General features: G+C 44.0%; 1 protein-coding gene and 1 non-coding gene across 2 annotated transcripts in view; one reads left to right on the top strand and one right to left on the bottom strand.

Annotated features, from left to right (window-relative positions):
- LOC106590852 (XK-related protein 7) overlaps positions 1-15,000 on the top strand; it is a 133,758-nt gene that overhangs the window by 81,603 nt on the left and 37,155 nt on the right. The gene's annotated exons all lie outside the window — the stretch shown is intronic.
- trnaa-ugc (transfer RNA alanine (anticodon UGC)) lies at positions 10,623-10,696 on the bottom strand. The gene has a single exon. It is a non-coding gene; the product is annotated as a tRNA-Ala (tRNA).

Below are 15,000 nucleotides of genomic sequence, written 5' to 3'. Positions count from 1 at the left end.
CAGCAGTAGAGAAAGACAGAGCCGGCTACCACCTGCACGTTCTCATCCCCTGTCTTCTGTACATCTGCAGAGAGGATGGCTGCTGCTCCCCAGGGTCCTACAACCTGCCATGTTCCTGTGTGATACCTGGTATCTGTCCTGTGTCTGCGTGATACCTGGTATCTGTCCTGTGTCTGTGAGATACCTGGTATCTGTCCTGTGTCTGTGAGATACCTGGTATCTGTCCTGTGTCTGTGAGATACCTGGTATCTGTGTGTATCTGTGTGTATCTGTGTGATACCTGGTATCTGTCCTGTGTCTGTGTGTGTCTCTGTGAGATACCTGGTATCTGTGTGTATCTGTGTGTATCTGTGTGTATCTGTGTGTATCTGTGTGATACCTGGTATCTGTCCTGAGTCTGATACCTGGTATCTGTGTGTGTCTGTGTGTATCTGTGTGTGTCTGTGAGATACCTGGTATCTGTCCTGAGTCTGTGAGATACCTGGTATCTGTGTGTATCTGTGTGTATCTGTGTGTATCTGTGTGTGTCTGTGTGTGTATCTGTGTGATACCTGGTATCTGTGTGTATCTGTGTGTGTCTGTGTGATACCTGGTATCTGTCCTGAGTCTGTGAGATACCTGGTATCTGTCCTGTGTCTGTGAGATACCTGGTATCTGTGTGTATCTGTGTGTATCTGTGTGATACCTGGTATCTGTCCTGAGTCTGTGAGATACCTGGTATCTGTCCTGTGTCTGTGTGTATCTGTGTGATACCTGGTATCTGTCCTGTATCTGTGTGTGTCTGTGTGATACCTGGTATCTGTTGTGAATCTGTGTGATACCTGGTATCTGTCCTGAGTCTGTGTGATACCTGGTATCTGTCCTGAGTCTGTGTGATACCTGGTATCTGTCCTGAGTCTGTGTGATACCTGGTATCTGTCCTGTGTCTGTGTGTGTCTGTGTGAAACCTGGTATCTGTGTGTATCTGTGTGTATCTGTGTGTATCTGTGTGTATCTGTGTGATACCTGGTATCTGTGGGTATCTGTGTGTATCTGTGTGTATCTGTGTGTATCTGTGTGTGTATCTGTGTGATACCTGGTATCTGTGTGTATCTGTGTGTGTCTGTGTGAGTCTCTGTGTAATACCTGGTATCATGCAGTTCTTTGTCAGAGGGAGATGGTGTAGTGTTTGGGGTGGAAGTATTGAGAGTAATTGGTGTTATAGTGGAGCGTAATGTATATCAGGACAAAGAGTTAAACCTTGGTTTCATCAGACCAGAGAATCTTGTTTCTCATGGTCTGGGTGCCTTTTGACAAATTCCAAGCGGACTGTCATGTGCCTTTTACTGAGGAGTGGCTTCCGTCTGGCCACTCTACCATAAAGGCCTGATTGGTGGAATGCTGCAATGATGGTTGTCCTTCTGGAAGGTTCTCCCATCTTCACAGAGGAACTCCGGAGTTCTGTTAGAGTGACCATCTGTATATCACTGTCAGTTTGGGGTTATAGTGGAAGGTAATGTATATCACTGTCAGTTTGGTGTTATAGTGGAAGGTAATGTATATCACTGTCAGTTTGGTGTTATAGTGGAAGGTAATGTATATCACTGTCAGTTTGGTGTTATAGTGGAAGGTAATGTATATCACTGTCAGTTTGGGGTTATAGTGGAAGGTAATGTATATCGCTGTCAGTTTGGTGTTATAGTGGAAGGTAATGTATATCACTGTCAGTTTGGGGTTATAGTGGAAGGTAATGTATATCACTGTCAGTTTGGTTAAGGTTAAGGTAAGGGTAGGGGTTAATTGATGTAGCAAAGAGAGGTGGATCATGTTGAGCTACATTTATAAGCTGTAGATTTGCGAGATAATTTTTTTAGCTGTATAGTGCTGAGTGCTATAGCAAGTTGGATCTAGGGACATGGAGAGTGGTATTCTGAGCTCCAGCAGGCTGCTGTGTACGTGGCTCAGCTTCGAGAGTGACAGACTGACAGGTCCATACAATACCAGCCAGCCTGGAATGACAGGCAGACAGACAGACTGACAGGTCCACATTAGAGAAAGGATCCTTGGATACTCCGTCTTGTCAATCATCCACAGCCTGACAGTCTGACAGCTCCATACAATACCAGCCAGCCAGACAGCCAGACAGCCAGGCAGGCAGGCAGGCAGGCAGGCAGGCAGGCAGGCAGGCAGACAGACAGACAGACAGACAGACAGACAGACAGACAGACAGACAGACAGACAGACAGACAGACAGACAGACAGACAGACAGACAGACAGACAGACAGACAGACAGACAGACAGACAGACAGACAGACAGACAGACAGACAGACAGACAGACAGACAGACAGACAGACAGACAGAGAGTTACTACTCAGGGATACATATGGGTCCTCATTCATGTTCCTACTTTCTCTCTCCAGAGGAATGTTGTGTGCATGTGCCTTCAACTCTGTGGACATTTTGTTAGAATATGGATATCACAAATAACTTTTGTTAGAATATGGATGTCACAAATAATTTTTGTTAGAATATGGATATCACAAATCATTTTTGTTAGAATATGGATATCACAAATCATTTTTGTTAGAATATGGATGTCACAAATAATTTTTGTTAGAATATGGATGTCACAAATCATTTTTGTTAGAATATGGATATCACAAATCATTTTTGTTAGAATATGGATATCACAAATAATTTTTGTTAGAATATGGATGTCACAAATCATTTTTGTTAGAATATGGATATCACAAATAATTTTTGTTAGAACCAGTTTTGCCCAGTTCTTCCCACTGAGGAAGGTCTCTCATCCATGGCTACAACACTTGATGCTGCAAGTTCATGTGGAGAGAACAAATCCCCTTTCTGTAACGGACATCTCCTCTCCTCTGTTCAGAACACCAGCCATTGATTCACCTGACAAGCCAGTCGGCCAAGTTAAAAACGCCCGGCTCACACCAATACCATTCCACTAACTAGAACCTGCTGAGGCATAGAATGATCCTCAGTGGAGACGGAGGACGTTATGAGACTGGCCGACTGAAACAAAGAGACGAGAGAGCAAATCAAAAGAGCTTTTCTACATGTGTACTTCCTTTCAATACAATGTAGACTACTGACTCCTCAGTACGATGTAGACTACTGACTCATCAGTATAATGTAGACTACTGACTCCTCAGTATAATGTAGACTGACTCCTCAGTATAATGTAGACTACTACCTCCTCAGTATAATGTAGACTACTGACTCCTCAGTATAATGTAGACTACCAGCTCCTCAGTACGATGTAGACTACTGACTCATCAGTATAATGTAGACTACTGACTCAGTATAATGTAGACTGACTCCTCAGTATAATGTAGACTACTACCTCCTCAGTATAATGTAGACTACTGGCTCCTCAGTATAATGTAGACTACTGACAACTCAGTATAATGTAGACTACTGACTCCTCAGTATAATGTAGACTACTGACTCCTCAGTATAATGTAGACTACTGACTCCTCAGTATAATATAGACTGCTGACTCCTCAGTATAATGTAGACTACTGCTCCTCAGTATAATGTAGACTGACTCCTCAGTATAATGTAGACTGACTCCTCAGTATAATGTAGACTGCCTAAAAACGCCCGGCTCACACCAATACCATTCCACTAACTAGAACCTGCTGAGGCATAGAATGATCCTCAGTGGAGACGGAGGACGTTATGAGACTGGCCGACTGAAACAAAGAGACGAGAGAGCAAATCAAAAGAGCTTTTCTACATGTGTACTTCCTTTCAATACAATGTAGACTACTGACTCCTCAGTACGATGTAGACTACTGACTCATCAGTATAATGTAGACTACTGACTCCTCAGTATAATGTAGACTGACTCCTCAGTATAATGTAGACTACTACCTCCTCAGTATAATGTAGACTACTGGCTCCTCAGTATAATGTAGACTACTGACAACTCAGTATAATGTAGACTACTGACTCCTCAGTATAATGTAGACTACTGACTCCTCAGTATAATGTAGACTACTGACTCCTCAGTATAATATAGACTGCTGACTCCTCAGTATAATGCAGACTACTGACTCCTCAGCATAATGTAGACTACTACCTCCTCAGTATAATGTAGACTACTGACTCCTCAGTATAATGTAGACTGACTCCTCAGCATAATGTAGACTACTGGCTCCTCAGTATAATGTAGACTACTGACTCCTCAGTATCATGTAGACTACTGACTCCTCAGTATAATGTAGACTACTGACTCCTCAGTATAATGTAGACTACAGACTCCTCAGTATAATGTAGACTACTGACTCCTCAGTATAATGTAGACTGACTCTTCAGTATAATATAGACTGCTGACTCCTCAGTATAATGTAGACTACTGACTCCTCAGTATAATGTAGACTACTGACTCCTCAGTATAATGTAGACTGACTCCTCAGTATAATGTAGACTATTGACTCCTCAGTATAATGTAGACTACTGACTCTTAAGTATAATGTAGACTACTGACTCCTCAGTATAATGTAGACTACTGACTCCTCAGTATAATGTAGACTGACTCCTCAGTATAATGTAGACTGTCTCCTCAGTATAATGTAGACTACTGACTCCTCAGTATAATGTAGACTACTAACTCCTCAGTATAATGTAGACTACTGACTCCTCAGTATAATGTAGACTACTGACTCCTCAGTATAATGTAGACATAATGTAGACTACTGACTCCTCAGTATAATGTAGACTACTGACTCCTCAGCATAATGTAGACTACTGGCTCCTCAGACTAATGTAGACTACTGACTCCTCAGTATAATGTAGACTGACTCCTCAGTATAATGTAGACTACTGACTCCTCAGTATAATGTAGACTACTGACTCCTCAGCATAATGTAGACTACTACCTCCTCAGTATAATGTAGACTACTGACTCCTCAGTATAATGTAGACTACTGACTCCTCAGCATAATGTAGACTACTGGCTCCTCAGTATAATGTAGACTACTGACTCCTCAGTATAATGTAGACTACTGACTCCTCAGTATAATGTAGACTACTGACTCCTCAGTATAATGTAGACTACTGACTCCTCAGTATAATGTAGACTACTGACTCCTCAGTATAATATAGACTGCTGACTCCTCAGTATAATGTAGACTACTGCTCCTCAGTATAATGTAGACTGACTCCTCAGTATAATGTAGACTGACTCCTCAGTATAATGTAGACTGCCTAAAAACGCCCGGCTCACACCAATACCATTCCACTAACTAGAACCTGCTGAGGCATAGAATGATCCTCAGTGGAGACGGAGGACGTTATGAGACTGGCCGACTGAAACAAAGAGACGAGAGAGCAAATCAAAAGAGCTTTTCTACATGTGTACTTCCTTTCAATACAATGTAGACTACTGACTCCTCAGTACGATGTAGACTACTGACTCATCAGTATAATGTAGACTACTGACTCCTCAGTATAATGTAGACTGACTCCTCAGTATAATGTAGACTACTACCTCCTCAGTATAATGTAGACTACTGACTCCTCAGTATAATGTAGACTACCAGCTCCTCAGTATGATGTAGACTACTGACTCATCAGTATAATGTAGACTACTGATCTCAGTATAATGTAGACTGACTCCTCAGTATAATGTAGACTACTACCTCCTCAGTATAATGTAGACTACTGGCTCCTCAGTATAATGTAGACTACTGACAACTCAGTATAATGTAGACTACTGACTCCTCAGTATAATGTAGACTACTGACTCCTCAGTATAATGTAGACTACTGACTCCTCAGTATAATATAGACTGCTGACTCCTCAGTATAATGTAGACTACTGCTCCTCAGTATAATGTAGACTACTGACTCCTCAGTACGATGTAGACTACTGACTCATCAGTATAATGTAGACTACTGACTCAGTATAATGTAGACTGACTCCTCAGTATAATGTAGACTACTACCTCCTCAGTATAATGTAGACTACTGGCTCCTCAGTATAATGTAGACTACTGACAACTCAGTATAATGTAGACTACTGACTCCTCAGTACGATGTAGACTACTGACTCATCAGTATAATGTAGACTACTGACTCCTCAGTATAATGTAGACTGACTCCTCAGTATAATGTAGACTACTACCTCCTCAGTATAATGTAGACTACTGGCTCCTCAGTATAATGTAGACTACTGACAACTCAGTATAATGTAGACTACTGACTCCTCAGTATAATGTAGACTACTGACTCCTCAGTATAATGTAGACTACTGACTCCTCAGTATAATATAGACTGCTGACTCCTCAGTATAATGTAGACTACTGACTCCTCAGCATAATGTAGACTACTACCTCCTCAGTATAATGTAGACTACTGACTCCTCAGTATAATGTAGACTGACTCTTCAGTATAATGTAGACTACTGACTCCTCAGTATAATGTAGACTACTGACTCCTCAGTATAATGTAGACTGACTCCTCAGTATAATGTAGACTATTGACTCCTCAGTATAATGTAGACTACTGACTCTTCAGTATAATGTAGACTACTGACTCCTCAGTATAATGTAGACTACTGACTCCTCAGTATAATGTAGACTACTGACTCCTCAGTATAATGTAGACTACTGACTCCTCAGTATAATGTAGACTACTGACTCCTCAGTATAATATAGACTGCTGACTCCTCAGTATAATGTAGACTACTGACTCCTCAGCATAATGTAGACTACTACCTCCTCAGTATAATGTAGACTACTGACTCCTCAGTATAATGTAGACTGACTCCTCAGCATAATGTAGACTACTGGCTCCTCAGTATAATGTAGACTACTGACTCCTCAGTATCATGTAGACTACTGACTCCTCAGTATAATGTAGACTACTGACTCCTCAGTATAATGTAGACTACTGACTCCTCAGTATAATGTAGACTACTGACTCCTCAGTATAATGTAGACTGACTCTTCAGTATAATGTAGACTACTGACTCCTCAGTATAATGTAGACTACTGACTCCTCAGTATAATGTAGACTACTGACTCCTCAGTATAATGTAGACTGACTCCTCAGTATAATGTAGACTATTGACTCCTCAGTATAATGTAGACTACTGACTCTTCAGTATAATGTAGACTACTGACTCCTCAGTATAATGTAGACTACTGACTCCTCAGTATAATGTAGACTGACTCCTCAGTATAATGTAGACTGTCTCCTCAGTATAATGTAGACTACTGACTCCTCAGTATAATGTAGACTACTAACTCCTCAGTATAATGTAGACTACTGACTCCTCAGTATAATGTAGACTACTGACTCCTCAGTATAATGTAGACATAATGTAGACTACTGACTCCTCAGTATAATGTAGACTACTGACTCCTCAGCATAATGTAGACTACTGGCTCCTCAGACTAATGTAGACTACTGACTCCTCAGTATAATGTAGACTGACTCCTCAGTATAATGTAGACTACTGACTCCTCAGTATAATGTAGACTACTGACTCCTCAGCATAATGTAGACTACTGCCTCCTCAGTATAATGTAGACTACTGACTCCTCAGTATAATGTAGACTACTGACTCCTCAGCATAATGTAGACTACTGGCTCCTCAGTATAATGTAGACTACTGACTCCTCAGTATAATGTAGACTACTGACTCCTCAGTATAATGTAGACTACTGACTCCTCAGTATAATGTAGACTACTGACTCCTCAGTATAATGTAGACTGACTCCTCAGTATAATGTAGACTACTGACTCCTCAGTATAATGTAGACTACTGACTCTTCAGTATAATGTAGACTACTGACTCCTCAGTATAATGTAGACTACTGACTCCTCAGTATAATGTAGACTGACTCCTCAGTATAATGTAGACTGACTCCTCAATATAATGTAGACTACTGACTCCTCAGTATAATGTAGACTACTAACTCCTCAGTATAATGTAGACTACTGACTCCTCAGTATAATGTAGACTACTGACTCCTCAGTATAATGTAGACTACTGACTCCTCAGTATAATGTAGACTACTGACTCCTCAGTATAATGTAGACTACTGACTCCTCAGTATAATGTAGACTGCTGACTCCTCAATATAATGTAGACTACTGCTCCTCAGTATAATGTAGACTGACTCCTCAGTATAATGTAGACTGACTCCTCAGTATAATGTAGACTGACTCCTCAGTATAATGTAGACTGACTCCTCAGTATAATGTAGACTGACTCCTCAGTATAATGTAGACTACTGACTCCTCAGTATAATGTAGACTACTGACTCCTCAGTATAATGTAGACTACTGACTCCTCAGTATAATGTAGACTACTGACTCCTCAGCATAATGTAGACTACTACCTCCTCAGTGTAATGTTGACTACTGACTCCTCAGTATAATGTAGACTGACTCCTCAGCATAATGTAGACTACTGGCTCCTCAGTATAATGTAGACTACTGACTCCTCAGTATAATGTAGACTACTGACTCCTCAGTATAATGTAGGATACTGACTCCTCAGTATAATGTAGACTGACTCTTCAGTATAATGTAGACTACTGACACCTCAGTATAATGTAGACTACTGACTCCTCAGTATAATGTAGACTACTGACTCCTCAGTATAATGTAGACTGACTCCTCAGTATAATGTAGACTACTGACTCCTCAGTATAATGTAGACTACTGACTCTTCAGTATAATGTAGACTACTGACTCCTCAGTATAATGTAGACTACTGACTCCTCAGTATAATGTAGCACTGACTCCTCAGTATAATGTAGACTGACTCCTCAGTATAATGTAGACTACTGGCTCCTCAGTATAATGTAGACTACTAGCTCCTCAGTATAATGTAGACTACTGACTCCTCAGTATAATGTAGACTACTGGCTCCTCAGTATAATGTAGACTACTGACTCCTCAGTATAATGTAGACTACTGCTCCTCAGTATAATGTAGACTGACTCCTCAGTATAATGTAGACTGACTCCTCAGTATAATGTAGACTGACTCCTCAGTATAATGTAGACTGACTCCTCAGTATAATGTAGACTGACTCCTCAGTATAATGTAGACTACTGACTCCTCAGTGTAATGTAGACTACTGACTCCTCAGTATAATGTAGACTACTGACTCCTCAGTATAATGTAGACTACTGACTCCTCAGTATAATGTAGACTACTGACTCCTCAGCATAATGTAGACTACTACCTCCTCAGTATAATGTAGACTACTGACTCCTCAGTATAATGTAGACTGACTCCTCAGCATAATGTAGACTACTGGCTCCTCAGTATAATGTAGACTACTGACTCCTCAGTATAATGTAGACTACTGACTCCTCAGTATAATGTAGACTACTGACTCCTCAGTATAATGTAGACTGACTCCTCAGTATAATGTAGACTACTGACTCCTCAGTATAATGTAGACTACTGACTCCTCAGTATAATGTAGACTACTGGCTCCTCAGTATAATGTAGACTACTGGCTCCTCAGTATAATGAAGTCTACTGACTCCTCAGTATAATGTAGACTACTGGCTCCTCAGTATAATGTAGACTACTGACTCCTCAGTATAATGTAGACTACTGGCTCCTCAGTATAATGTAGACTACTGACTCTTCTCTGGGTGTTTGCTGGGCCTTGTGGTGGTGGGGAAGGCGCAGTCTGAGATAGGCTGTAATGTCCATCTCAATCAGTATTTTATTTTCTCATAACTACTCTGCTCTTTCTCTACATGGGAAAAGGGTAAAGGGAAAGAGGGGGGGGATACCTAGTCAGTTGTACAACTTAATGCATTCAACTGAAATGTGTCTTCCGCATTTTAACCCAGCGACTCTAAACGAGAATGTGTTTGGATCGGCGGGTTTGTATTATTGGCGTTTATCAAACTCATCACAAGTAAGACCAGTCAGATCCCACTGGACACAGACGTGAATTCAACGTCTATTCCACGTTTGTCCAACATAATTTCAACGTCTATTCCACGTTGGTCCAACATAATTTCATTGAAATGACGTGAAAACAATGTTGATTCAACCAGTGTGAGCCCAGTGGAATAGTGTTTGCCTACATGTCAAACGTGATTCGACAGTTTGCACCTAATTTGCTAGGTGATGAACAGAACATCTCAGCATAGAAAAAACCACATGTACAGGACCTGATATGAACTGCTGCCTTGTAGAGGTGGACTTGGTCATAGAGGATGTTCAAGTCCAGGGTGGTGTGGTGAGCCTGGAAAACATTTGGTTTTGGAGGCACAGTCACGGGAAATAGTTGTGTTTACCCGCTGTATGGTAGCAGGGTGGAAGTCATTTAGTGGTAGCAGGGTGGAGATAAACACTTGTGCGTTGGAGAAAGTAGAAGAAGCTTTTTCAATCACTCCTTTTCCTGCTGTGCTCTCAGATGGTTTGTGCCTGTGTGTATTATCATGTGGCTGGGTGGCCCTAGTTGGCCCTCAGACAGAAGGTCTAGGGTGCGCTGGGTGTTTGGACAACAGAGTTTAGACACTGTGTGTTTAGGAAAAAGTTGATTTTACATTTTAGCACACGCTCTTATCCAGAGAGACTTCCAGTAGTGAATACATACATTTCAAACATTTTTTTTTCCCATACTGGTCCCCTGTGGGAATCGAACCCACAACCCTGGCGTTGCAAACACCATGCTCTACCAACTGAGCCAAAAGGGACTGTGGATTTTCTTGTATATATTTCCCGTTTGAGTCCTTAATGAGTACAATCTGTGGCTCGTGTATGTCCTCAGTGGGTGGGGGGGGGTGTTGTCAGGAGGGCTATCATGGTGGCTCAGAGGGGCCCTAGGCTTGGGGTTCTTCATTTGTCTGTCCTGATGTGATGTCGAGGCTATGGTCAGGGGCTGAGGTGGGCTGTTCTGCTGGCTTCTCCGTAGGGGTTGCCAGCCCTCCAATGGATTGTTCTCACTCACTGGCCACTCGCCATCTACACTGTGTTAACTAACCTCCAGACGAGCTTCAATACCATACAACTCTCCTTCCGTGGCCTCCAACTGCTCTTAAATGCAAGTAAAACTAAATGCATGATATTCAACCGTTCGCTGCCCGCACCTGCACGCCCGTCCAGCATCACTACTCTGGACGGTTCTGACTTAGAATACGTGGACAACTACAAATACCTAGGTGTCTGGTTAGACTGTAAACTCTCCTTCCAGACTCACATTAAGCATCTCCAATCCAAAATTAAATCTAGAATCGGCTTCCTATTTCGCAACAAAGCATCCTTCACTCATGCTGCCAAACATACCCTCGTAAAACTGACCATCCTACCGATCCTCGACTTCGGCGATGTCATCTATAAAATAGCTTCCTACACTCTACTCAACAAATTGGATGCAGTCTATCACAGTGCCATCCGTTTTGTCACCAAAGCCCCATATACTACCCACCACTGCAACCTGTACGCTCTCGTTGGCTGGCCCTCGCTTCATACTCGTCGCCAAACCCACTGGCTACAGGTCATCTACAAGACCCTGCTAGGTAAAGCCCCGCCTTATCTCAGCTCACTGGTCACCATAGCAGCACCCACTCGTAGCACGCGCTCCAGCAGGTATATCTCACTGGTCACCCCCAAAGCCAATTCCTCCTTTGGTCGTCTTTCCTTCCAGTTCTCTGCTGCCAATGACTGGAACGAACTGCAAAAATCTCTGAAGCTGGAGACTCATATCTCCCTCACTAGCTTTAAGCACCAGCTGTCAGAGCAGCTCACAGATCACTGCACCTGTACATAGCCCATCTGTAAACAGCCCATCTACCTACCTACCTCATCCCCATACTGTATTTATTTATTTATCTTGCTCCTTTGCACCCCAGTATCTCTACTTGCACATTCATATGCTGCACATCTACCAAACACACCCTCGTAAAACTGACCATCCTACCGATCCTCGACTTCGGCGATGTCATCTATAAAATAGCTTCCAACACTCTACTCAACAAACTGGATGCAGTCTATCACAGTGCCATCCGTTTTGTCACCAAAGCCCCATACAGTGTTTAATTGCTATATTATAATTACTTCGCCACCATGGCCTATTTATTGCCTTATCTTACCTCATTTGCACTCACTGTATATAGACTTTTTGTTTTCTTTTTTTCCTATTGTATTATTGACTGTATGTTTTGTTTATTCCATGTGTAACTCTGTGTTGTTGTATGTGCTGAATTGCTATGCTTTATCTTGCCCAGGTCGCAGTTGTAAATGAGAACTTGTTCTCAACTAGCCTACCTGGTTAAATAAAGGTGAAATATATATATATATATATGTTTTAATCCCCCTCACGCTCTCCTCCATCCCCCTCACCCTCTCCTCCAGCAGTCTGATCCTCTCCTCCATCCCCCTCACCCTCTCCTCCATCCCCCCTCACCCTCTCCCTCCATCCCCCTCACCCTCTTCTCCATCCCCTCACCCTCTCCTCCAGCAGTCTGATGCTCTCCTCCATCCCCTCACCTTCTCCAGCAGTCTGATGCTCTCCTCCATCCCCCTCACCCTCTCCTCCATCCCCCTCACCCTCTCCTCCAGCAGTCTGATCCTCTCCTCCATCCCCCTCACCCTCTCCTCCATCCCCCTCACCCTCTCCCTCCATCCCCCTCACCCTCTCCTCCATCCCCCTCACCCTCTCCTCCATCCCCCTCACCCTCTCCCTCCATCCCCTCACCCTCTTCTCCATCCCCCTCACCCTCTCCTCCATCCCCCTCACCCTCTCCTCCATCCCCCTCACCCTCTCCTCCATCCCCCTCACCCTCTTCTCCATCCCCTCACCCTCTCCTCCAGCAGTCTGACGCTCTCCTCCATCCCCCTCACCCTCTCCTCCATCCCCCTCACCCTCTCCTCCATCCCCCTCACCCTCTCCTCCATCCCCCTCACCCTCTCCTCCATCCCCTCACCCTCTCCTCCATCCCCCCTCACCCTCTCCCTCCATCCCCCTCACCCTCTTCTCCATCCCCTCACCCTCTCCTCCAGCAGTCTGATGCTCTCCTCCATCCCCCTCACCCTCTCCTCCATCCCCCTCACCCTCTCCTCCATCCCCCTCACCCTCTCCTCCAGCAGTCTGATGCTCTCCTCCATCCCCCTCACCCTCTCCTCCATCCCCTCACCCTCTCCTCCATCCCCCTCACCCTCTCCTCCATCCCCCTCACCCTCTCCTCCAGCAGTCTGATGCTCTCCTCCATCCCCCTCACCCTCTCCTCCATCCCCCTCACCCTCTCCTCCATCCCCCTCACCCTCTCCTCCATCCCCTCACCCTCTCCTCCAGCAGTCTGATGCTCTCCTCCATCCCCCTCACCCTCTCCTCCATCCCCCTCACCCTCTCCCTCCATCCCCCTCACCCTCTCCTCCATCCCCCTCATCCTCTCCTCCAGCAGTCTGATCCTCTCCTCTAGTGCTCTGTTCTTCTCCTGCTCTTTCTCCTGTTGATGTTGTCTCACCACAGTCCAGACTGCAGATATGTCTCTCTCCACCTCCAGCTCTCTGGGTCTGGTTGAGGGGTAATGTTGAGCTGGACAGTTTTTTGTGCTGACTGGAGTGTGTTTACCTGCTGTTCCAGCTCCACCTGCCTTACCTCCAGCTGGGTGAATGTATCCTTCATTTCAATGAGGGAGTAGTGCTCTGTGCTGGGAGGTTGACTTTCCATTTACGATTGCTCGTCTGTGGGTTTGTTTAACTTCTTCTACATTCATCTCACATTTCCACAAACTTCAAAGTGTTTCCTTTCAAATAGTACCAATAATATGCATATCCTTGCTTCAGGGCCTGAGCTACAGGCAGTTAGATTTGGGTATGTCATTTTAGGAGAAAATTGGGGAAAAAGGGTCCGATCCTTAAGAGGATTTATTAAACATGACTCACTCAGTTTCAGGTTGGATGGTTTCTGTTGTTTGTTTTCCAAATCTTTTGCTGTATATCTTGGAAATAAGAATCTTTGGTAGTAGGAATCCTTCCAGGTAAATTTGTCCAAAATCATGTTGTAGGTTTGGAGTTTTGATTTGGAGTGATGGTTATGTTGTAGAGGTTACAATGTTGTAAAAATCCAAGTTTATCTAACTCTAAATCTATCTTTTTGTAAAAACAAAAATGCAGGAGCTCATCTGCTTGTCTGTTCTCTCTCTCTCTCTCTCTTTCCCACTCCACTTAGCAGCAACTTGTCAGTTTAACCCAGTAGTGGAGCATCTGGCCCCAGAGCTGGTCTGAAGCTGGCCCCAGAGCTACACTAAAGCTCACTGGTACCATAGACAGAGAGACAGGGAGAGAGAACGAGAGGGAGGGAGAAAGAGAGGGGGGGGTATTGGTGTGAGAGAGAGAGAGAGAGAGGGGGTATTGGTGTGAGGAGAGAGAGAGAGAGAGAGATGGAGGGAGAAAGAGAGAGGGGGTATTGGTGAGAGAGAGAGAGAGAGAGAGAGAGAGAGAGAGAGAGAGAGAGAGAGAGAGGGGAGAGAGAGAGAGAGAGAGAGAGAGAGAGAGGGGTATTGGTGTGAGAGAGAGAGAGAGAGAGAGAGAGAGAGAGAGGGGGTAGTGTGAGAGAGAGAGAGAGAGAGAGAGAGAGAGAGAGAGAGAGAGGGAGAGAAGAGAGAGAGAGAGAGAGAGAGAGAGAGAAAGAGAGAGAGGGGGTATTGGTGAGAGAGAGAGAGGGGGGGTATTGGTGAGAGAGAGAGAGGGGGGGTATTGGTGAGAGAGAGAGAGGGGGGGTATTGGTGAGAGAGAGAGAGAGAGAGAGGGGGTATTGGTGAGAGAGAGAGAGAGAGAGAGAGAGAGAGAGAGAGAGAGAGAGCAGCAGAGAGGAATAGGTAAAGTGAGTGGCTGCAGGCTAGTGTAGTAAAGACAGGCAAGTAAGAGAAAGAGACATCCCTGAAAGCAAAGCACATTATTTGCAGTGGTGTAGATTTCCCCTGTGTGACCATGTGAGTTTCCTGCCTGGCTGCATGCTGACTGTGGAGTGTTTGGTCTGTTTGTCTGTAGACTGGAAC

The sequence above is a fragment of the Salmo salar genome, chromosome ssa15 (assembly GCF_905237065.1).
Source record: "Salmo salar chromosome ssa15, Ssal_v3.1, whole genome shotgun sequence".
In the NCBI taxonomy this organism is placed as follows: Eukaryota; Metazoa; Chordata; class Actinopteri; order Salmoniformes; family Salmonidae; genus Salmo; species Salmo salar.
Note: the sequence above shows the minus strand (reverse complement) of the source record. Positions and strands in the feature narration are given on the sequence as shown.